This window comes from Mustela nivalis (genome assembly GCF_964662115.1).
Source record: "Mustela nivalis genome assembly, chromosome: 6".
NCBI classification, from domain to species: domain Eukaryota; kingdom Metazoa; phylum Chordata; class Mammalia; order Carnivora; family Mustelidae; genus Mustela; species Mustela nivalis.
The window spans coordinates 111,930,818-111,956,655 of record NC_139025.1 but is presented as its reverse complement, the minus strand read 5'-3'; the positions used below and the strand labels follow the sequence as shown (position 1 = coordinate 111,956,655).

The 25,838-nt window shown below is 37.5% G+C and overlaps 1 long non-coding RNA gene across 1 annotated transcript in view; it reads left to right on the top strand.

The window, feature by feature from the left end:
* Positions 1-302: 302 nt before the first annotated feature.
* LOC309867551 overlaps positions 303-25,838 on the top strand; it is a 46,449-nt gene continuing 20,913 nt past the window's right edge. Inside the window, exon 1 of the long non-coding RNA XR_014313239.1 lies at positions 303-406. This is a non-coding gene — a long non-coding RNA (uncharacterized lncRNA). The remainder of the gene's footprint in view (positions 407-25,838) is intronic.

The window sequence follows — 25,838 nt, the reverse complement described above, 5'->3', positions numbered from 1 at the left end:
CAGTCTTTTTGGTTGAGGCCAAGGTCCAAGTAGTCTCTCCACCTTCAGCCTTTCATAGTTCGTAAATGATCTTCCCTCTCCCTCAGAGGAGCATCCGTCTGTGACATTGATATTTTTGTCCCTGTCTAGTGAGGCTTTTCTGTGTCTGTTCCCTGCTGTGACAGCCAAGTCAATGCTGAGCACAGGGACCGTCCCAGTCCTCACAGCTGGTATTACCGGCTGTCTGGGGCTTCTAGAGACAGCACACTCCCATTGCCTGGTGACGGCTGGACCCACAGGGACTCAAAAACTGGCTGTTTTCCAAACCAAAGACTCGTAGTAAAGTAAGGATCGTCAGCCAGATGCTTCTTCCTGCAAGTGCCTGTCATCGGAGAGCCTCTAGCCCACATACCATGGAATTTATCTGGTAGTATAAATTATGCGCTTGTGAATTGGGGGCATTATGTAATGCTTTAGAGAACTTTTTAGAATGATGGGGACACGAGGGACTTTCCTACAGTCACAGTATATGAGCTTCCCCGAGTCTGTAGGACGGAGAAGTGAACAATGGCACGTCTTTTCTTCTCCAACCTTAGCTTGTTTCTTATCATATGGGGAGGTATAAGCAGTTCTAGAATTCATGGGAATTTAATAATATAGGATTGAAGCAAGCATGTTCTAACTTGACATTTTTTCCCTTAAAATTTTGCAGTTTTCTCATTTTCATGGTAGCATAGTGGAATGGTTAAACGTGTGGGCTCTGGGTTCAGTTCCTGGCTTGGACACTTACTGGCTCTGTGAACTTGAATAGGATATGTAAGCATTATGGTGTCTCAATTCCTTTTGTTAAAAAGCGGGGGTTAGTAATAATGCCTGATCTGCAGAGTTGTGAAGATAAAATGGAGTGGAACGGTTGGCATGCTCAGAGATCTGTCTGGCGCATCACAAACAAACATTCTGGCATCCTATTAGAAGAGCCCGTTTTCCTAGGAGACGGTGCATGCCTCAGTGAATCAGTGCTCTTAGGGTACAAGCTCCCAGGTTGGATAATGAATTAACTCCCTGACTGGAATCAAAGAGGGTTTCTCAAGGGATGGATCCTTGTAGCTGCTTGGGTGCTGATTTCTAAACAAAATGTAAATGAGCTCATCTACATTCCAGGCCCACAGGTGCCCATCACCAATACCATCATGTGATTGGAGGCTCACTGTAATATTCCAAGAAGCTCACATGATCTTCTGTTGAAACCATGTTAATTTCAGATTCTAGCCAAGTATACTCAATAATGATAAATCCCTGAGTTTCCAAGAGTAAGACTACATGTCTGTGGATACTCAGTCTTTATTCAAAGGCATAACCCACTTGTTCTTTATACTGGGAAATATGCCACTTATAACAGGACACAGTGTTCTCAAGTATCTAAAGTTTTGGTTAGAAATAGTCTACAGCCAGCCTCTGAGTATTACTAATGCATAATTTTAAATGATTATCTTGATGTAAGTAATATGCAAAAAATAAAACTATTTATTATACTCTTAAATGCCCGTATCTTATTAATGGTTCTAGGATTATATGACACTCCCATATCACACTGCTTTTCTTCTCTATGTTCTTTTTTAATCTTTATACATATACATAGACTTTGTATATTAGAATATAATGTATAATTTTGTATATAGATCCCAGACATTGAGTTGAAGGAGGATATGAAGCATGAAGACTAAGTGTGGATAACGCCTTCTCCAGGAGACCCATTTGTTGTTTGTCCAAAAAAGAAAAAAAGAAGTATTTTACATATTCCAGGCAGACACTCTCTTAGGCCTGAGGATATTTTGAGCAAAAAGACATGGTCTTTGTCCTCTTAGAGATTAAATCTAGTGAGGGAATCATCTTTAATTAAATAATTGCTTAAATAAATAACAGATCACACTGCTAACAATAGTTGCAACAATAAAATGTGTATAAGCTGTGAGGGTTTTATTATGGCAAAGACTAAGGGTAATTTCCGGAAGAAGTGATATTTGAGCTTTGTTGTAAAAGATGAATAGAAATTAAATTGGTGGCCAGGGCGTTTTCTGGGTAGTGGGTAGAGCATTTGAACCAGCGCTGTGGCAGGAGAGAAAAGGATCACTAGATATAGGAAAGGTTATCCGAGGGTAGCTGGAACACAGGTACTGAGGTGTCCTCTCTTTCCTGGGACAAGAAGCTGCATTGCTCTAGAGTATTTACTCTGAGAATGGGGGAAAGGATGGATTGCTCTTATTATTTTTTTATTCTGCAAACTTCCCATTGCTGCTATAAAAACTGGTTCTAATATTGGTAAAAGCCTTCAAAATTGCTTGGTGATTTCTATAAGCTTATTAAATTAACAATATATGTATTTAATTTAATGTTATATTTAATTTAATAATATAATTATATAATAAATGATATCATATGTATAATCTATAAGAAAAAGTTGTCATTTATATAGCTCCTTTTTTTTTTTTAAGATTTTATTTATTTATCCAACAGACAGAGATCCAAGTAGGCAGAAAGGCAGGCAGAGAGAGAGGGGGAAGCAGGCTCCCTGCTGAGCAGAGAGCCCGATGCGGGGCTCGATCCCAGGACCCCGAGACCATGACCTGAGCTAAAGGCAGAGGCTCTAACCCACTGAGCCACCCAGGCGCCCCAATATATAGCTCCTTTTAAGAAAGAAAATTTACATCTGTGACTTCATGTTAATGAAAAGCATTTCATTTCAAGTTGACTTCTGAGCCAAGGAAAGCAAATATAAATATTCCGGTTGACATTAAAGTTAGACAAATCTCTGTAGAGATTATATATTGCATATGAAAGGAAGTTAAATTGCTTAAATATCTATTTATTATTCTCACAGCTTCCCAATCTAATAACTTCTTCAGTGGTGTATCAACTTTCTAAATGTCAGCACAAATTATGGCTATTTATGACTTAATCTTTCTCTGGGCTATAAAAGACTCAAAATGCCTGTACTTTCACTCCGGCATGTAGGCAGTGATGGGTGGAATTTATAGTGCTTTGGGTCTGTTACAGATGGATAGACATGCATAATGGTCTGCTGTGGCCAGCTTCTGTCTTCATGGTACTTTACATCTTTTCTAAAGCATTTTAATATCTCTTCCTCTATTAAAAATCCAGTTTCAGAACTAGAATCGCCTTTAAGATTTGGTCTAAAGGTGTTTTTAACAAAAAGCAGTGGGCTTACAGAACTGTGTTCAAACTGAAGCTCTGTAGATCTACCAGATAAGTGCCTTTGGGCAAGTCGCATCGACACTGTAACAGTCTCCTCATGTCTGCCCTGGGGTTAACTGGTACCCAATGTGCATGAATGGCTTGAGTGATAATTGAGGTCATAAGTGAGAAATGTTCCCAGGAGATATTTTACCTATATGAATACGTTTAGCAATACAACACGTGGTCACACACAAACTAATATAGGCAAACATCGAAGTATACAGTTCCCAACCAAGCACTACTGGCTCAGTTTTACAGGTGATGAAATGGAATTAGAGGAGACAAGCTCTTTATTCAAGACAACTTATCAAGATTGAATCACAGCCAAGTACAGGTCTCCTGACTCTTGGTCTATCGTATTTACCTCCCTTCTCCTTCACCTTTGGAATTTCTTTCCCAGCTCCATATTTTCTTCTTTGGGGATTTATTCCTTTTCATATTAGGCAGAAAATAAATAGCAACATCAATGGATTTTATTAACATGACCCTCTGACCTCACACTACCACTGTTATGTCCTACAAAAGATGTCTCGGACCATAAAATAATGACTTACAATAATAGAGAATCCAATGTTGCAGAAAGAAATTAAGCTGAACATTGCAGTGACTAGCTCTATGATTTTTATTTTTTATTCATTTTATATGATTTATTTATTTATTTAAAGAATTTATTTATTTACTTGACAGACAGGTATCACAAGCAGGCACAGAGGCAGGCAGAGAGAGAGGTACAAGCAGGCTCCCCGCTGAGCAGAGAGCCTGATGCGGGGCTCAATCCCAGGACCCTGGGATCATGACCTGAACTGAAGGCAGAGGCTTGAACCCACTGAGCCACCCTGGCACCCCTAGCTGTATGATTTTTAAATAAGACACTTAACCTTTCAATGCCTTATCAAAAAAAAAAAAAATGATACTGGATTGGGATATAGCTATAAACTTTTCTGCCTTTAATATTTTGAGTGTCTGTGCATAGAAGTAATAATTAAAGTACCCATTACTTACCAGAGCAGTTACTACAGTGAAACATTGAGGTGCATTTCTGTAATTAGTATTTCCTAAGCCATTCTTTTTTTTTTTTTTTTTAAGATTTTATTTATTTATTCAACAGAGAGAGATCACAAATAAGCAGGGAGCCCAATGTGGGACTCAATCCCAGGCCCCTGAGATCATGACCTGAGCCAAAGGCAGAGGCTTAACCCACTGAGTTACCCAGGCTCCCTTCCTAAGCCATTCTATACATTGTTCTAGAGGTTTCTTCTATTAAAATACTTTAACACGAAATCGGTAGGAACTTCCCGTGGGAATTGATGTATTTGTCTTATATGTATACGTTTGTGAATCATAGCAGGAATAAAACTGTACCTTTTCTATTGCTTGTTTACTGAACTACTACTTAGCCTACCAGCATGAGAACAAATGACATAATTTTTGTGAGGCCTGCCCATTTGCCCAAGTGGAAACAATCACACTCAAAGTGCACAGTTATACCATCCATCAGGAAGCAGTGTGATCATTTGTTTATCTGTCTCCTGTGTGAGACTCATATTTATTTATTTATTTATTTATTTAAGATCTTATTAACCCATTTGACAGAGAGAGAGATCACAAGTAGGCAGAGAGGCAGGCAGAGAGAGGGGGGAAGCAGGCTCCCTGCTGAGCAAAGAGCCTGATGCAGGGCTTGATCCCAGGACCCTGAGATCATGACCTGAGCTGTAGGCGGAGGCTTAACTCACTGAGCCTCCCAGGCACCCCATGACATGTATTTTTAGAATCTAGTCTAGAGCCTGGCATATAATAAATGCTCAATAATTATTTACCAGATGATAGAAGACTGAAAAAATTGAGTAAGTCTCCATGTGTCCATCATTGAGTGTGCTAAACAGAACAAGTTTCAGATTATTCTAGGATCCTCTTCATTGCACATTTGATCCTCTGTGGTATTTATGGTGAAAGCAATAATGAAGAGGGATGTGACAACTCAAGTAACCAACACCCCTCAGGACTGCCCGTGATCCTTGACTGATACTCAAAAGTGACTGTGGGACACTATGTGTCACATCTTTCTTCGGTATCAGCTGTCCTTCTAGAGCTCACATTGTTTGTTTTCTGGTGGAGCTGCAGAGAATAGGATGTGGTTAGAAAGAGATGAGCACACAGAAAGCCCGGGGCATACCGAAGGAGGGTGTGGTTCTTCCTTCAAGTGGAAATACCACCCTGAAAGTCTTCTCTTGGTTTCTAACGACTCCACAGCCACTTTTCAGGAACACTCCAGCCATGGCTACCAAACCTGTAGAGTTAATTTACAGCAGACTGGCAATCCGTTGTAGTTTGGCTGCTGAGCAGATTATTCCAGGTAACAGTCAAGTTCATCTGGGAGAGGTAGCATGGCATACTTCAGTGCCAATAGACTGGATTTGTTTCCAAGACTGTCATTGACCAGCTGGATGACCGTGCAGAAGCCATGTCATCTGAGACCCAGCTTCTCATTTGTCAAAGGGATTGATGACCCTTTTCCTACTCTTTCATGGAATTGTTGTAAGACTCAGTTTAGAAAATAAATAAATACGTGTTTGGGTAATGTAAGATGTTATTATTTACCTCTTCAGTTTATATTTCACTTTCATGAATTAGGAAAATAATGACAGACTGCACTAGATTATTAGCGTGTGGTTAGGGATAAATTTTAGCTTGGGATAATTTGGGCAATCACACTGGTTTATAATCTTGTGCAAATTTAGAAAGCTTGGCGTGCCATGCATATAGGTTTTTAGTCAGAAAAATTAAAAAGCAAAAGATCTTTTTTCCAAATCTCAAAGAAAGGCTTTGTTTCTTTTGACTAAATCATAGGCTTTGAATCCTGAATCATTTTGAATATACCCCAATCTAAATATGATGTCCTTAAGCACAAATAGGTTCTGTTGATTTCAAAAATTAATGTTTCCCTTGAAGATGGAATGTTTATAAACTGTGTGATAGTATATGGCTATATGTGTTTGCAAGCCTGCTTATAACTAAGAATCCCAAGGTGAGATGGGAATTAGCTATCAGGAGAAATCTGTACTTTAACAGCTGTTCTAGGCCAAATATTGAATCAGAGTATTATTTCAGTCAGTGGTTTTTATAAAGAGAAAGTAACACTTCGTTTCATGGAGAATGTCCCAAAACAAAGAGAATTTGTTGGCATTATTCTGCTTTTTCAGTGGAAGGGATAAATGTCGCTCAGTGATTTGATTAGGTATTCATAGGCTTTTATAGCAATCACGTCAGATTCTTATTTCGGATAGTTTCTCAAAGGATAGAATTTTTTTTCTGAGAAGATAATATAAGCCACATCATATTACGTCTTTAATTTTTTGTAACATGAAAATATTGTAAATTTATGAAGAGGAGAAAAAAACAAGATATTTTTGTTTGGGGCCTGTCAAGATTTCAAACCCCAAGGGGTGGGTGTGTGGCAATACAGCATCTCCTCCCCAAGGGAGAGGCGCGCTTTCTCTGTGGCAATTAGCATTTGCCACACACCTGAAACTGGAAGGACTTCTGAGGTGAGGAAAAAAGTCCTGTTAGAGCTTTGGTATAAAGCTCCTTAGTCAAGCAGGACAGAGGGGTTTTGCATTTTAAATGCTGGCTTTTCTTAAACTCCTTGGAAAGGTAGACTAGCCCTTGTGTTTAGATTTTAAACATGCAGCTCTCCTGGTAAAATTTCAGGCTCTGGGAGCATGGCTGCCTCATTTAATTTGCAGTGTCAGGAGAAACAATCCCCAGTGAAAATGTAAACAGCAGACTATTATTTACCAGTGGCACTGGCTCTGAGCCTAATCTTCAGGTGTCCCCAAAGCTGTTTTTTAAGAAAGATCTTCCTTGTTTAGATCTGATGAAAAATTTCCATGCCTGGCCAGATGCTTTGTTTTGGGGACCGTTCCTGCCTGGGTTTGTAATATATGAAATGACACTGCACAGCGGGCCTGCTTATCTGGCTTCAAGGACTCAGTGCCCTTGGATAAGAACCATGGATTTTTGTATCCTCCTCTTGTGAACACAATTTATTTTATTTTATTTATTTATTTTTTTAAAAGATTTTATTTATTTATTTGACAGAGAAAGACACAGAGAGAGAGGGAACACAAGTAGGGGGAGTGGGAGAGAAAGAAGCAGGCTTCCTACTGAGCAGGGAGCCCGATGTGGGCCTCGATTCCAGAACCCTGGGATCATGACCTGAGTAGAAGACGGCCACTTAAAGGCTGAGCCACCCAGGCGCCCCAACACAATGTATTTTAAATGAAACCCATCTAGTAATTTATAAGACATAGTTGTGAAAAATGAATCCATTTGACCAGGAACAATATTATTCTTGTTGATTAAAACAAGAGAGTTTAGGGGCACCTGGGTGGTTCAGTGGGTTAAGCCTCTGCCTTCAGCTCAGGTCATGATCTGAGGGTCCGGGATCGAGAGCCCTGCATCGGGCTCTCTGCTCAGCAAGGAGCCTGTTTCCCCTTCTCTCTCTGCCTGCCTCTGCCTGCTTGTGATCTCTGTCTGTCAAATAAATAAATAAAAATCTTAAAAAAAAAAAAAAGTAAAACAAGATAGTTTAGGTGTCTCTTTTTGATGGGAGGATGTGAATCTCACGTTAAAGCAGAGGTATTTTGTGAAGCAGATAGAGGGGACACTATCATTAATTTCCCAGTGTAACTAGTACAAAATGATTATCTAGAAGGTAGAGTCCGATTGTAAGTTGTGTGTGGGGGGGGGGGGGACACGTGAGATTTGGAATTGTAATTCCTGGATAAATAATGGCTGCAAGATCCCAGGCAACCCACATAACTCCTGAGACCTCAGTTTTATCAGCGGATCAGCAGTCAAGTAGGGATATAGAAATAAATATATTTGCATATATTTTGTATTTTATTCTGTGGATCAAAATGATATAATGTGTTTCAAAGTGTTCCATGATTATTAGAGTGGTAAGATATTATTACTACTAGTATACTGTTACTACTACTACTACTACTATTAATTCTGTTTAAACCCAAAATTCAGTTGAGTAAACTTGAGTATCTAATTGGCTTTATTAAATGATTGGGCAGCATCCCATCTAGCAAGTAGAGGGGAACTCCCAGGAATTGTGCAAAAAGGGAGGTTTTTATAGGAAGAAGGGCGGGGCAAGGACTTTATTAGCAAAAGAAAAAGCTACTTTCCCTTAGGGGGGAAGAGAAAGGGAATTACCATGCAGATTGCCTCATTTTTCTTTGGTGGATGGAGAGGGCTCCTGTGGAAGATTACTTTACTTACACTTCTGGGGGAGATTAAAACCCCAGTTAGACTACATGTTAAGCCTCTCTTTGCTAACTCTGCCTCAGTGGTTCTATTTCGGCCTGTGGTTTTCTCCTGCTACTCCCCCCCCTTTTTTTCCTTGTTTACGTCAAACAAACTGACTCCACAGAGTCACTCTTAACATATAGTAGATGCTCACTAAACTCAGTCCCTGTGGATGACATTGTACTGGGAAAGTATTCTCAGAAGCAGTGAATCTATGTCTAGATTATCAACACGTTGTGGGCAGGAGCCGTCTAGTCTTCCTCTATCTTAAACCATACATATTTTTATGATCCTTGCACAAAGCAGGGATGCTACATTCTTTTGTTTTTTTGTTTTTTTTAGTATTTCATTTTTATTTTTTGTTGACTTGTAATTACCATACAGTGTTATATTAATTTCAACTATACAATATAATGATTTGCAATTCTATACATTACTCAGTGCTGATCATGATTAAGTATAGTCTTCTGTCACCATTGGTTATTAGAATATTATTGATTATATTCCCTATCGTACACATGTCATCGCTGATTCATTTCTTTCATGACTAGAATTTTGTATCTCTCAATACCATTTATCTGTTTCACCCATCTGCCATCCCCCTCCTTTGGCAACCATCAATTTGTTCTTTGTATTCAAGAGTCTGTTTCTTTGGTTTTGTTGTTTTGTTGTTTTTTTTAGATTCCACATGTAAGTGAAGTCACGTGGTATCTGTCTTTCTCTGACTTATTTTACTTTGTATAATACCCTCCAGATCCACCTATGTTGCTGCAAATGGTAGATCTCATTCTTTTTTATGGTTGAGTAATGTTCCATTATATATACATACTGTATTTTCTTTATTCATTCATCTATCAGTGGTCACATAGGTTGTTTCCATATCTTGGCTATTGTAAATAATACTGCAGTAAACATAGGGGTGCATGTAACTTTTCGGATTAGGGTTTTGATTTTATTTGGGTAATACCTAGTAATAGAATTACTGGGTTGTATGGTGTTTCTGCTTTTAACTTTTTAAGTAACTTCCATACTGTTTTCCACAGTGGTTGCACCAATTTACATTCCTACCAACAGTGAACCAGAGTTGCCTTTTCTCCACATGCTCAGTAACACTTGTTATTTCTTGTCTTTTTGATTTTAGTCATGCTGACAGGTGTAAGGTGATATCTCATTGTGCTTTTGATTTGCATTTCCCTGATGATTAGTGATGTTGAGCCTCTTTTCCTGTGTCTGTTGGCTATCTGTATGTCTTCTTTGGAAAAATGTCTATTTTGGTCCTTGCCTATTTTTAATCAGATTGTTTTTATTTTATTTTGTTTTGTTTTGTCTGGTGTTAGGTTGTATAAATTCTTTATATATTTTATGTATGATCCCTTTTTCAGATACATCACTTGCAAATATCTTCTACTGTTTAGTAGGTCCTCTGTTTGTTTTGATGATGGTTTTCTTTACTGTGTAAAAGATTTTCTTTTGGGTGTAGTCCCAATAGTTTATTTTTGCCTTTGTTTCCCTTGCCTGAGGAGACATACCTAAAACATTGCTCAGGGCAATGTCAAGAGATTACCACCTTTGTTTTCTTTGAGGAGTTTTATGGTTTTAGGTGTCACATTTTGGTTTTTAATCCATTTTGAGTTTATTTTTGTGTGTGGTCTAGGAAAGCGGTCCAGTTTAATTCTTTTGCATGTAGCTGTCCAGTTACCCCAGCAGTGTGGTTTTCTTTTTAACAATGCTTAGGTGACAAGGGAGAGAGCCTAAGCAAATGAATACAAACATTCGTTTTATCCTATGTTCTTTAATAGATATTGTGCTATTCATTACAGACATAAGAACACAAGATACAGTCTTTGACCTGAAAGTGCATGACTGGTGGGGGAAGTAAGTTTGTTAAAAATGTAATTGCAAGGCAGTGTAGTAAATGAAATAGTAGAGACAGCTACTGGATCCCAGAATGGAATTAACTGAAGTGAGTAGTTTGGCTTGACTGAGTTTGGAAGATCTTCCGAAGGAAAAAGACATCCAGTCCTTTGATGCCACTAGGATTGCTAGGAGTTTACTCTCCTGCCATGGAGAAGAGGGCACTCCAGAATGAAGGGCATGGAGGAATAAAATAGCAGGGCAAGTTCAGGGATCTGCCAGTAACTTGCTCTGCCTGGCATTCTGCTCTTATGTAGGTTTTCAGTGGATAAGTGGTATCCATTTATTTAATGAATACTTATACTGCACTCTTCTAAAAGCTTTATAAATGTACACTCATTTCATCTTCATAACAATCAGGTGAAGTAGATGTCTTTACTTCCATTTAACTTCCAGGGAAAGAGAGGTATAATCAGGTTAAGTAACATTCCCAAGATGATACAGCTAGTACATGATGGAAGCAAGTCCACCCAGCTTCTTGGGTCCACATTTTTGACCACTCCACTCTGCTACCCCTCAGGATTAGTTACATGTTTTAGAAAGATCATTCTGGCTACTGGGCAGGGAATGGATTGGGGAGGAGCTAGGGCTATAGGTATTGAGACCAGTTGGGTATGGATGAAAAGTCCAGGCAAGAAATGGGGTATTCATGAAGTAAAAGGGAGGAAATGGATGGGTTCAAAGGGTGTGTTTGAAAGTAGACTTTGTTGTAATTATTCTGGGCTGACTGTGAGGTATAAAAAAGTTAAGGATCTCCGGCTTGGGGGTAGGTAGTAATTAAGTCTAAAAGACAGGAAGTACTAGATTAAGAATGTATTTTCATATGCATTTTTCATCAGCTGTGGAATATGCAGGTGGTCATGTATAGAAAGCAGATGGTTATATAGAGCTAGAATTCAAGTGAAAGTTAAGTCTGAAATTTAGATTTAGAAGTCATCATTGGAAACTGTAAGTATACATATGATTTCCCAGGGAAATTATAAACAGATCCTTCTTGATTTGATAATGCTTGGAGATGTAGATATTTAAGTTTGCCCTTTTTGGCATGAAGTTAGAAGAGCAAAGCATTTGGAACAGAAGTCTAGGTAGAGCCAGCCATCATGAGCTCTTTAAGAATGATTGAATGGGAGATGCCTGGGTGGCTCAGTGGGTTAAAGCCTCTGCCTTCAGCCTGGGTCATGATCTCAGGGTCCTGGGATGGAGCCCCTCATTGGGCTCTCTGCTCAGCAGGGAGCCTGCTTCTCCCCTCTCTCTGCATGTCTCTCTGCCTTCTTGTGATCTCTCTCATTCTGTCAAATAAATAAATAAAATCTTTTAAAAATTTCAAAAAAAAAATGATTGAATGAGCCAAATCATATTAGTATATTCTGCCAGCTATTAGTTGAAATAGGCATTTATAACTGCTCAAATAGAGTTTAACAACTACAGAAATAATTTATTAAAAAAAAAGTAGGAATGAAACATGTCTACATTCTGAACATTTCAGCACAGAGAATATCTGATTATTCAAAAGGACTCTGTTTAGATTCCCTTGGGAAGACACTTGATTATATCTGCTTTTATGTTTGTTGGGAGAAAGTGTCACTGTAGGCTTTTGCATTTGGGATATGTAATGTAGGGTGGTTTATGGAGACTAGCTTTCCAGAGGCTGCCTTGGAAACACTCCCAGAGGCACTGCTGCTTTCAGAGTACTGGGAGGTCTGATTTACTATTTTACCCATTGTATAACTAATCTTAATGTACAAAAGACAGTGGAAGAGCCAATTTCAGGAACGGGCCATGCCTTTTATTTTCTCTTTGGGAAGACTTTTTACTGACCTTCAGCCAAAAGAAAGGGATGAAGATTACATCATGGCAGGAGTCATTGAAGAAAAGGATCATACTTAGTGTTCACTAAGATGTTTTATAGAGAATTTACCTCATTGTGCCGTGTTATTTTGAAATGCCATTAAGTAAAAATGATGTTGCTAGAGACTTAATGAATGTATCTACCCTAAATAGTTTTAAAGCACTTGATATTGAAATTTAGAGTGATTAGAAAAAAATGTGATATTTAGATATGTAGTTAACTATATAAAGGATCAGCTGAGACCTAAAGGATTTTTTTTAGGTGCATGTACTGGGGACAGGCTACATTAAATCTGGGCTTTCTCTTGGGCTGACTAATTAAATATAAGCAGAATTTTAAGAGTAAAACTTGTGATCATTTGAATATTTCAAGTTGAGTGAATTTGATTATAAACACTTCAGGTACAGACTGTCTGCATTATAATAAAAGTCCCATTATCTGGCACTGTACCCACTGGAAAGTTAAAGAAACCAGCATTTTCCAAGTATGGCTTTTTATTCTAGAAAACGGTTTCAACACTGTTATTAAAGGAAACAGAGTAGAATTTCTATGAGAACAGTATCAACAAGAAACAAAAATTGAGATGCTAATGGTGACTGAAAGGGAGGACTGTAATGTCACTGGTTTTAGTTATCTCATACTATGGAACAAGCCGCCCCAAACGGGGAATTAAAACAACAACAGTTTCTTTAAGATTTGGTAAAATTTTTGTTTTTTTATGATTTTGTTTATTTATTTGTCAGAGAGAGCATACACAAGCATCGGGAGCAGCAGGCAGATGGAGCAGCAGGCTCCTCTCTCTGCAGGGAACCCGATGCAGGACTCTATCCCAGGAGCCTGGAATCATGACCTGAACTGAAGGCAGACACCTAACCAACTGAGCCACCCAGGTGTCCCAGGATTTGGTAACATTCTCCAGTGAAACCATATGGGTGGGTCTGGAGTGTTTTTCTAGGAACTGAGATAGTTCGTTAAAGTTGTCAAATTCAGGGGCACCTGGTGGCTCAGTTGGTTAAGGATCTGCCTTCACCTTGGGTCGTGATATCAGGGTCCTGGGATAAGCCCTACATGGGGGGCTCCCTTCTCAGTGGGGGGCCTGCTCCTCCCTCTCCTCTCTTGTGCTCTCTCTCTCTCAGATAAATAAAAATAAAATTAAAAAAAATCTTTTAAAATGTTGTCAAATTTATGGTAAAAAGTTGTTCATAGTATACTCTAATTCCTTTTTTGAGGTCTATAGCGTCTAGGATGACATCCCCTGTTTTGATCCTAATGCTAGTAATTGGTGTCTTCTCTTTTTTTAGTTTGTAAGTCTTGCTTGAGGTTTGTCAATTTTACTGCGATTTTTAAAGAACAAACACTCATTTCACTGATTTTGTTCTATTCCTGTTTTCAATGTTTTGATTCTACTCTTCTCTCTACTATGTCCATCTTTCTTCTGGCTTTGGGTTTGTTTTGTTCTTTTTATTCTTGGTTCATGAAGTGAGAGCTTAAATTATTGATTTGAGCCGTCTTTTTGATTGTATGAGTTTAGTGCTTTAAATTCCTTTCTCAACACTACTCTAGTGTTTTTACTCAGTTCAATATACTTTTTAAATTTCTTTTGAGATTTCTTCTTTGACCCACTAAGTATTTAGAAGCATGTGGTTTAGTCTCCAAGTGTTTGGGAATTTTCTTGTTATCTTTCTGTTATTGATTTCTACCTTTGATTCATTGTGGTTGGAAAATACATAGAAATGATTTCAAGTCTTTTAAATTTGTTGAGGTTTATTCTATAGCCCATAATATAGCCAATTTTGGTATATGTTCTGTGGATGCTTGAAAGAAAATGTATTTTCTACTGTTATTGGGAGGATTGTTCTATAAATGTCAACTAAGTTCTGTTGATTGATACTATTTTGAATTCTTCTGTATCTTTGCTAATATTTTACCTAGTTGCTCTATCCATTGTAGATAGAGGGTTGATGAAAGTTTGCAACTATAAATACAAAATTGTCTACTTCTGCTTTTAATTTTATGAGTTGTGTGACATATTATGCAGATCTGTAGCTGGTATAAGCACATTTAGTATTGGTATATCTTCCCCTGGTAAATTGACCCTTTTACCTTTATGTAATGTTCCTTTTTGTGTCTGATAATTTTCATTGCTCTAAAGTCAATAGTCTTATCTGATATTAATATAGCCATTCCTACTTTATTTTAGTTAATCTGTATGCATTATCTTTGTTTATTCTTTTTTTCAACATTGCCTATATTGTTGTACTTGAAGCGAATTTCTTATAGACAGCATGTAATAGAATCATGCTTTACGACATTCTGTCAATATCTGTCTTCTAATTGACATGCTTAGATGATTTACATTTAATATTATACAAATAATACAAATAACTATTTGTATTTATTTGTATTTAAATAAAATAAATATGAAATGGCTTATCCAAAGATGGCTCCAAGCTTCCTAACTGTTGTTGTTTCTTAAAGTTCAAAAATGAAAAATTTATTTTACTATTTTAATAATAATTTGGCTCATTTTAAAAAAGATTTTATTTATTTATTTGACAAAAGGAGACCTAGCGAGAGAGGAAACACAAGCAGGGGGAGTGGGAGAAGGAGAAGCAGACCTCCCGCCAAGCAGGGAGCCGGATGCAGAGCTGGATCGCAGCACCCTGGGATCATGACCTGAGCCGAAGGCAGACGCCTTACGACTGAGCCACCCAGGTGCCCCTGTTTGGCTCAGTTTTTGAAAAGTCGTGAGCACAGAGCTTAGCAGGTTGTAATAAAAGTTCTAACTTGGTATATTCAGATTGTGGGCAAATAAATGGAAGAGCAATCTTCTCTCTTATTCCCTGTATTTGCAAATGTAAATAGAAAAATTGGCCCCAACCCTCCAGTGATAACTTATGTGCAGTCAATCAACAACAGTCTGTATGCCCCGCTGTGGAAACTTTAATTTATGCTCTGATGAGTTCTGGGACTGTACACTACCTTACACTTGCAAAAAAAAAAAAAAAAATAGTAATGAGATAGATAGAGGATTTTAAACTCTTAAGTTCCATTAAGGTAGAGTTGAATCTTTTTTTTTTTTTCCACTTTTTATTTAAAGCAGAGCATAGGATGTGCTGTAGAAAACATTTAGTTAATATTTGTCAAATGAATAAATTGACAAATGAAATAGAGAACTGATTTACAAATCCTCAGCTCAAGAACAGTCCATAGTTGTTAGAATATCCTTTCTTGAGTTTTATTTTTTTAAATTTCATTTTAATTCCTGTAGAGTTACCATACATGTTATATTATTTTCAGGTATACAATGTAGTGATCAACAATTTTATGCATTATTTAGCGCTCATCAAGAACAGTGTATTCTTAATACCCTTTATCTACTTCACTGTGTCTTCACCCTCTATCTTCACCTCCCCACTGGTAACCATCAGCTTATTCCTTATCGTTGAGTGTCTTTTTTGTTTTGGTTTGTCTCATATTTTCTTTGTTCATTTGTTTTGTTTCTTAATTTCACATTTGAATGAGATCATATGGTATTTGTCTTTCTCCGGCTTGCTTATTTCAGTTCACGTAGTACCCTCTAGATCCATCCATGTTGTTGCAAATAAAAAGATTTCATTCTTTCTTATGACTGAATAATATTCTATTATAGATATGTATACTACACCTTCTTTATCCATTTAACTATCAATGACATTTGGGTTGTTTCCATAATTTGACTGTTGTATACAATGCTGCAAGTGAGCATAAGGGTACATATATCTTTTCAAATTAGTATTTTCCTATTCTTTGGGTAAATATCCCATAGTGGAATTACTGGATCATATGGTAATTCTATTTTTTATTTTTTGAGGAAACTCCATATGGTTTTCTACAATGGCTGCACCAACAGCGCACAGGGGTTCATTTTTCTCCATATCCTTACCAACACTTGATTTTTGAATTTTTTATTTTAGCCATTCTGACAAGTGTGATATACACTTTATTGGGCATATCATTTTCAAAAATCTATCCAGCAGATTGTCTTTTAGTTTTGATGATTGTTTCCCTAACTATGCAGATACTTTTTATTTTGATGTAGTCTCAATAAATTATTTGCCTTTATTTCCATTGCCTCAGGAAACATATCTAGAAAAATGTTGCTATAGCTGATGTCAGAGAAATTATTGCCTATGTTTTCTTATGGGATGTTTATGGTTTTAGGTCCCACATTTAGGTCTTTAATCCACGTTGAGCTTATTTTTGTGTATGGTATAAGAAAGTAGTTTGGTTAAAAAAAAAAAGTGATATGGTTTCATTCATTTTGGATGTAGCTTTCCAGCTTTCCTAACACCATTTATTGAAAAGATGCTCTTTTTCCCATTGCATATTCTTGTCTCCTATGTTGAAGATTAATTGACCATATAATTATGGGTTTATTTCTGGGTTTTCATTCTGTTCTATTGATCTGTATGTCTATTTTTGTGTCAGACCATACTGTTTTGATTACTATGCTTTTGTAGTATATCTGGGACTGTGATGCCTCCAGTTTTTTAAAAATTTATTTTTATTTAAATTAATTAACATACAATGTATTATTGGTTTCAGAGGTAGAGGTCAGTGATTTGTTAGTCTTATATAAGACCCAGTGCTCATTTCATCATGTGCCTTCCTTAATGTCCATCAACCAGTTACCCCATCCTCCTGAACCCCACTGGCCTCCCCTCCAGCAACCCTCAGTTTGTCTCCTATGATTAAGAGTCTCTGATGGTTTGTCTCCCTCTCTGGCTTTGTCTTGTTTTATTTTTTCCTCTCTTCCCCAATGTTCCTCTGTTTTGTTTCTTAAATTCCACATATGAGTGGGTAGAATGCCTCCAGTTTTGTTCTTCTTTTTCAAGAATTCTTTGGCTATTTGGAGTCTCTAGTGGTTCCATACAAATTTTAGGATAGTTTGTTCTAGTTCTGTGAAAAACACTGTTGGTATTTTGATAGGGATTGCATTAAAATCTGTATATTGCTTTGGGTAGCATGGGAATTTTAAAAATATTTGTTCTTTCACTCCTTGAGCATGAAATAGCTTTCCATTTGTGTTGTCTTCAATTTCTTTCATCAGTGTTTTATAGTTTTCAGGTATAGGTCTTTCGCCTTCTTAGTTAAGTTTATTCCTAGGTATTGTATTATTTTTGGTGCAATTGTAAATGGGACTGTTTCTTAATTTTTATTTCTGGTACTTCATTATTAGTATATACAAATGCAACAGATTTCTGTATATTGGTTTTGCATCCTACAATCTTACTGAATTCATTTATCTGTTCTAGTAGATTTTTTAAAGTTACTTTTAAAATTTATTTTTTTTTCAAGATTTTATTTATTTATTTGAGAGAGAGAGCATGCACAAGTGGGGGTAGAGGCAGAGGGAGAGAGAGGGAGAAGAAGACTCACATGGGACTCTATGCTAGGACCCTGGGATCATGACCTGAGCCAAAGGCAGACACTTAACTGATTGAGCCACCCAGATGTCCTGTTCTAGTAGTTTTTTTGGTGAAGTTTTAGTGTACTGTCATCTCCAAAAAGTGAAAGTTTTACTTCTTCTGTAATAATTTGGATGCCTTTTATTTCTTTTTATTATCTGTATTGCAATGGCTAGGATTTTTCAAATTTTGTTGAATAAAAATGGTGAGGGTGGACATTTTTTGTCTTATTCCTAATCTTAGGGGAACAGTTCCTATTGAGGATGATGTTAGCTGTGGGTTTTCACATATGAGCTTTATTATATTATGTTCCCTTTAACCTACTTTGTTGATGGTTTTTATTGTGAAAGATGTTTTACTTTATCAAATGCTTTTTCTGTACCTGTTGAAAGATCATATGTTTTTTATTCTTATTGATGTGATGTATCACACTGATTGAATTGCAAATTTTGAACCACATTACATCCCAGAAATAAATCCCATTTGATTGTAGTGATTTTTTTTAAGGGTATTGTTGGATTTAGTTTGCAAATATTTTATTGAGGATTTTTGCATCTATGTTCATCATTCTCTTCTGGCATGCAAAATTTCTTCTGAAAAGTCAGCTGATAGCCTTATGGTGTTTCCCTTGTATGTAACAGTTTTCTTTTCTTTTGCTGCTTTTAAACTCTATCTTTATCATTACTTTTCTTTTTTTGCCATTTTAATTACTATATGTCTTTGTGTGGAGTTCCTTGTGTTGATTTTGTTGGGGCTGTCTGTGCCTCCTGGATCTGGATTTCTGTTTCCTTCTCCCGATATGAACATTTTTCAGTTATTATTTCTTCAAATAAATTTTAGGCCCCCCTTTCTTCTTCTTTTTTAATGCAAATTTTATTATACTTAGTGATGTCACAGAGTGCCCTATGTCTATTTTCATTTTTATTTCTATTTTTTTCTCTCTCCCTTTGCTTGATTTTCATTACTTCTGGGTCAGTGATCTGTTCTTTTGTTTCCTCTAGCTTATTATTTATTTCATTTAGTATATGTTTAATTTCAGTTTTGAGTTATTGTTGTTTTTTTTTTTTAATCTCTGGTTCTTTTTTGTGTTTTGTTTGTTTGTTTGTTTGTTTTTGTTGAGAATCTCATTGAGTTCTGCCACTCTATTCTCACTATCCAGTGAGTATCTTTATGCCCATTACTTTAAGATCTCTCTCAGGCATATTACTTCTCTACATTTTGTTTAGCCCCCTTACTGTGATTTTCCTGTTCTTCCATTTGGGACATAGTCTTCTGTCTTCTCATTTTATCTAATTCTATGTTTCTATGTGTTAAGAAAGTCAGCTATGTCTCCTGTTCCTGAAAGTAGTGCCTTATGGAGAAAAGATTCTGTAGGGCTCTGCATTGCAGTGTACCATTTCACCAGGCCCTAGTGATTCAGAAGTGTCTTCTATGTGTGTGTTGTGTGCGCCCTACTGTTACGGCTGAGCCATTTTTGCCTTCGGTCATATGCAATGGCTCTCTTTGTCAGTCATGAGCAGGAATTTGTCCCTGTGTTGCCAGTGGGCCAGTCTGGGTCCTCCTTGGGCTTGAATTAAGTCAGACCAGGCATTTGCCAGAGATGCAGTAGTTCTAATTACAGGGTGCTTTCCCTTAGTTGTCCCCTGAGACACTTTTGTCGGTGGATGGGGCCTGCAGTCAGACCAGATGTCAGGCCCCAGCTCAGTGCTAGAGCTGCAGTTGTGTTGGTGTGTGTGGTTATCTTCCCCTCTCCCCAGGGCAGGAGTCACTTTGGAGTGGTGCTAGGCCCTGCAAGCGCTGCTTGCACACTGACTGTCTTGTAGCACTGCTTTGGATGGGCTCTGGCCAAGTGCATATTGGAGAGTTGGCTGCAGGAGACCCCAGGAATGGATGCACAATGCCAACAAAATCCCTGCTATTCTACTTTTAGAGGAGACCTGTAGCCATCTGAGAAAACTCCTGCAGAGGACTGGCAGAATTGGAGGGGTTGGACTTGCAGAACTGTATGGGGGTGGGGCGGGCACATTGTTAGCAAGCTAGTGGAGAGTGTTGGTGTTGATCTGGTTCCCACTCAAGTCTGTGTTTCTGTGCTGGGGAACATAGGAGGGAAATGACACCGGCCAGCGCTTTTGTTTTTAGAGGTGTCTCCTGAAGAATCTTGCTCCTCCAGCATGCACTCTGAGATTACTAAAGAAATCTCCTTCCCATATATCCTAGACATTTTTCAAACTGATGCTTCTATGTTGTATCTCAATAGGGCTGTTTATTGTGCTGTCTTCTTTAAGTACTGGGACTCTACTCTCCCATTTCTCCCAGAGCTGAGTCCACTGATTTTTAAAGTTCCATGTGTCACATCTCCGTGAATTTTAGGACACTTTGGTTTTCAAAGCCAAAGTTGTATGGAGTCATCCTCCTCATGCGGGTTCTCTGTGCGTGAGGTGCCTGGTGGGTTTTGCTGCTCTCCTCTTTCTGCGCTCCCGGGTCCTTTCCTCTCATGGACAGTCTCTTGGGTCTTTTGGGCTCTGGACTGCATCTTTGTCTCTCCTACTCTCTTTGATGTGGTCTCTTCTCTACATTTATCTGTGGAGAGTCTCTTCTCCCAGTGTTCAAGTCATTTTCTGGGTTATTTGTATTGATATGGGTGTTATCTAGTTGTGTCCAAAGGACAAAGTGAGTTTAGGAGCCTTCAATTCTGCCATCTTCCCTGGAAGTCTAGAATACCCCTTCTTGCCTCTTCTGTCCACACCCAATTCCCGTTCTCCAAGACATAGCCTAAAGTCTAAGTACTTCACATTTTCTGAATCCTCTTTCCAATAGAAGCAGTCTGTCCCTTTCTTTAAATTCTACAGTCCTTTATATTGACACCGATCCCTTTCTGCCTCTTTTTCAGAGATATTTACTCACATGACTTAATCTCTTTGTAGCTCTCTTTAGTTCCTGAAAGGGGCATCTGTGTCTTCTCAATCTTGTCACTACAGCCCATAATACAATGTTTTGAACGCACCAGAGGCCCTTGTTGAATGTCTCCTGCCGAAGACTGAGTAGATGAGGTGGTTGCTACTATTGTCTGGGAGGCCTTCCATGATGATGGTAAAGGACTGACAAGGTTGGAAGGTGACCCTTCAGTTTCGCTGCAGAGAAACAAATGGGCAAAAAACCCCCATCTAGAATGAAAATTCACACATGGTGTCAAAATGGGTTTTTTAGAACCAAATTTTTACGTAAGTTTTGGAAAGTGACCATATTCTGAATAAAAAGTTTAACTTTGTCAGCAGTATTGATTTGCTGTGTAATTCAGTAGTGAAAATAGGTGACTACATTCTAAAGGTTAATGATTAAGAATTGAAAGAAGAAAAAGAGTAGGCTAGGGGGGTCTGGGTGGCTTAGTGGGTTAAGCCTCTGCCTTCAGCTCAGGTCATGATCTCAGTGTCCTGGGATTGAGCCCTGCATCAGGCTCTCTGCTCAGCAGGGAGCCTGCTTCCTCCCCTCTCTCTGCCTGCCTCTCTGCCTACTTGTGATCTCTCTCTCTCTGCCAAATAAATAAATAAAATCTTTAAAAGAAAGAAAGAGCAGGCTAAGGTTATAGCTCAAAATCAAGATCTTGATTTAAAACATTCTCCATCTTAAAAACTGTCCAGATAAGAACTACTTAGAGTTTCTAGCTTAATAATTTTTGTTTAATCTTTTTATTTTTAATTTTTAAAGTTCCAGTTTACTAAATATTATGTTTTGAAGGTGGTTCTCATGGACACAGAAGGAAACAAAAAAGATAAAAAAGGATAAAGAAAAGGAAAAAAAAGATACTACTTTCAGAAGAAAATACTCTATTGAGAAATCTTTACCACAGGAAGAGCTTTCATAAGTGCCAAAGACCAACAGAAATGTATTTATTACATTCTAGCAGCCTAGGACCGGCGTCCTTATATTTTTTTGAGACCTTAATTAAAAATAAAGGACGTGGGGCGCCTGGGTGGCTCAGTGGGTTAAAGCCTCTGCCTTCGGCTCAGGTCATGATCTCAGGGTCCTGGGATCAAGCCCCACATCGGGCTCTCTGCTCAGCAGGGAGCCTGCTTCCTCCTCTCTCTCTGCCCGCCTCTCTGCCTGCTTGTGATTTCTGTCAAATAAATAAATAAAATCTAAAAAAAATGTGAAAAAAATAAAGGAGGCAAACTGGAGAAAACTCTAGAAGGATACATAGGAATTAGCCAGGAGGGAAAAAAAAAGACTTTGAAATAGAGGAAATGGGGGTAGTGAAGCCACATTGTTGATTCAGAGTATGATGTTGAGGGAGCTTAGAATGAAGTAAATGACAGGGATATAGTAAGAGATGACTAGACATAGAGCCTTAGATATTATGCTTAAAGAGCTTGGAATTTATTCTTTCTGTGTCATAAACTGCTAAAGGTATTTCCCGTTAATCCATTCACAACTATTTATCATACTAGGCACTATTTTAAGCATTAGGGTGATGGCATTGGACAAGACACAGTGCCTTTCCTCAAGGGATTTATAGTTGAGGGGTGCAGAGAAATTGATAGGCAATTATAATGTAATAAATGTTTTATCTTTGTCTGCAGTAGGGAGGCTTGGCACCTTTTAAGGAGTTAAGGATATTTTAGATTGCTTACTCTTGGTGGCATTTGGAGATGGCTTTAGGCTGACAAAAAGTGAGATACTTACCTTATTTAGGTAAAGTACCACTGCTATTAGCAGATACATAGTTAATGTCCTAAATCCTAGGCCACTTCCTACTTATTGGAAGGGAGTTGGCTTATGTTTTTTTAAAAAAATGCACTTGATAGGAATTTTTCATTGAGGTACCAGGAAATTCATGCTTTTTTTTTTTTTAAATGCTGTATTTGTCTATTGTTTTAAGAGAGGAATAAGAAAGAAAGTTGCAGATCATTTAAAGTAATTTGTGGAGAATAATTTCTCAAATGTGTGTCTAATTATGATCTGGAGTACACAGAGGGGTTTTATTTCTCTTTCCCCATAGTACTTTGTATAGACCTTCATTAGTATTTATTACAGTACAATACTGTGCAGTACTATATTATTCTACAGTACTCTAATACATCTTCTGGATGTATCCCAGGATTGGAAGTTTGTGAGCATTCCATGAGTCCTAAAAGGATCACCAGCAATGCCAAAGAGATGCTTTCCTCAAAGCATTGTCCCCAGGATCATTTGAGCAGCATGAAAAGATGCAGATTCCTAGAGTGCTACTCCAGACTTACTTAATCAAATTTTATTAGGAGGGTTTGGGAATTCACATTTTAAATATAGTTCTTAGAAGATTCTTAGGCATGCTGAAGTCTGAGAATCATTTAATAAAGAATAAAATGTTGATTGTTGAGCTGATATTCAAGCACTTACTCTTTTTGAGTGAAGAAGGTATCTTATAATAAATTTGGGTTTAACTAAGATGATGTCTCATCTTAAAAATCTCCACTATCTGTTTTTGTTCTTTTTCATATTTTTGGAGCTGCTGTCCTCAATGTCAGAAACATATGTAAGAAAAAGATAAATGTTAATACACAGAAATTTTTCTAAAAAAAAATGTATCTGTGGCACTCTTACATCAGTATATTATATCAGTACCTATTTGGGGGAAAAAAATCATATTAATCCCAGTTAGGCAACTGAAAATCATCTCCATGGCAGCTTCTGAACTTAAAATATAAAGAAGGTCTGATGATCCGGTGTTGGGAGAACACCATGTGCACATACCTTATATTTATGAATTTGTTTTTCACAACAGCCATGTAAAGTAGACAATTCTATTTCCATGTTTTAGCCAGGAAATTGACACTTCAGAGGTCAAGTAATTTTTCTAGATAATATCTTTGTTTTTTTAAATTTCATTTTATTAAATAAGTTGTGATTTTTCCATTTAACTTTTTTCCCTTTGCCTGTTTAAAAAGTATCACCAATGACAAAAGTAGAAGCTAACAAATATTTTTGACTCTATAGAATTTGATACTTAAGAACTAATTTTAGGCTAGCTTTTTCTGATAAAAATCTGTAGTATCCTAATTTTGTAGTACTTTGTCATCTTTGACACTAGAAGACAATAGTTGGGAAATCAAAGATTTCAGCTGATACTCTCAGTTTTTATGTTTAAATCTGGATTACAGTCAATAGGTCTGTTTCTAGCATCTGTCCATATTGGTCCAAATGCTTCTGTAAGATAGGAAACTGTTTGGAGAGGGTCACATCTCATTCTCTACTTGGGACCCAACACAGCAACCAAATAGCAGCCAGTGATTATGTAATTTTCTCTTAGGTGAGAGAGCAAGCTCAGGGTTAGCATTAGGCTACAACACTTTTCATGCTTGGTGAGGCATGTTTATGTTTGAAGAGGCTTTTAGGAAAACAGCAAAATCAAAAATATTCCCTTCATAAACATATTCCCACAAGTTTTAGATCTTTATATAACAACATTTTTGATATATTGCAAAGAGAAGTATAATAATCGGATGGAAAGACCCCTGGGATTTAATCCATTTTCTAATACTCATTGTGAGAGGGTGATAGGAAGCATTTGCTCTGAATCTCTTTGCTCAACTGTAAAATACGGGCAGCAGATTGGAGAATTTCTAAAGTTTCTTTTATGGAACTCTATATATTAATGGTTTACATATGTCTGTAGCAACGTGAAGATTTATTATTTTCTCTTAATCCCAGTTCAACTCAATGTAACTCAATAAACTGACATTAATGAATAGCTTGGAACAAGAAATGCCCTGCTACAGAGTCAACATACAAGCTGAATTGGGAGGACTGTATTCCAACTTGACTCAAGTCGATGTTTTACCCTGATTTCACGTGCCTTATTTATAAAAGCTTTCTATGATATTTAACACAATAATGTGAATAATCAAGCCATTTTTGTGATGCCCACTAATTGGGTTGACCATATATCCAGGTTTGACAGGGACAGACTTTATTTAAATATATTACAAATTCGTTAAAACCTATTAATTATTGCAGTGACCCCTTTTCACTTTTAAAATTATCCTGGTTTGAGCGATAAATTATGTGGTCACTTTTTTCCTCACAACATCTTTTTAAAAGTCTGTATTGGTCTCCTAATCTGACAGATCAGGAACTGGTAGCTGGCTTTGAGAGATTAAGCAATTTGCTTAAAATAGCAAGTAATAAACTCAAGATGAAAATTCAGTTCTGTCTGATGCCAAAACCAATGTTCTTTTTTTTTGCTTTTTAAAGATTTTATTTATTTATTTATTTGACAGAGATCACAAGTAGAAGAGGCAGGCAGAGAGAGAGGGGGAAGCACCAGGCTCCCCTCTGAGCAGAGAGCCCAATGCAGAGTTTGATCCCAGGACCCTGAGATCATGACCTAAGCTCAAGGCAGAGGCTTAACCCACTGAGTCACCCAGGTGCCCCCAAAACCAATGTTCTTAACCACTATTGTTCAAGGATTACTTTTCCTACCAAATGCTAGGGGAAATTACTGAAAATGTAATGCCGAAAAGGGTGCTACATCCCTTTTTTTAATTTCTTTAAGTGCAAATAACCTTCACTCCTGGGACTTTTTTCCTTATGCTAAATCCATCTTCTTGCAAGTTCAAGTGATCCCTTTGGCTCTGTCCCAGAAGTGCTATAGAGCAGCTGGACATGAGATTTTGTCTTTGTTCAGGTGTATTTATCCCTCGAGCCTCAACAAATGGAAAACTTTGGCTGCAGAGAATAAAGGATAGAGGTCACACAGGATGATATGCCTCTTTAGGTCTCATATCTGCTGTTGGACCATTTAGGAGCTTGGGCAACATTGAGGCTTATACTGTTAGGCTAAGGTAATGTTCTGAAGGCAAATAATAAGAGTAAACCATTCTTTGAGTAGTCATTGTCCTGAGAAGAGAAAAATAATCTTTTCTAGAGAGTAGGAATTCTGAAGACCTTGGACACATGGACTGCAAAAGCATGGTCATTGTCCTAAAGTTGTGCAGATTTGAGCCAAAGCAGGAGGTTCATAAGATAGTTAAGAAGTAAATTATTTAATGTTGGTGAAGATGATGAAGATGATGGTGTTACTTGTTAAAACATATTAT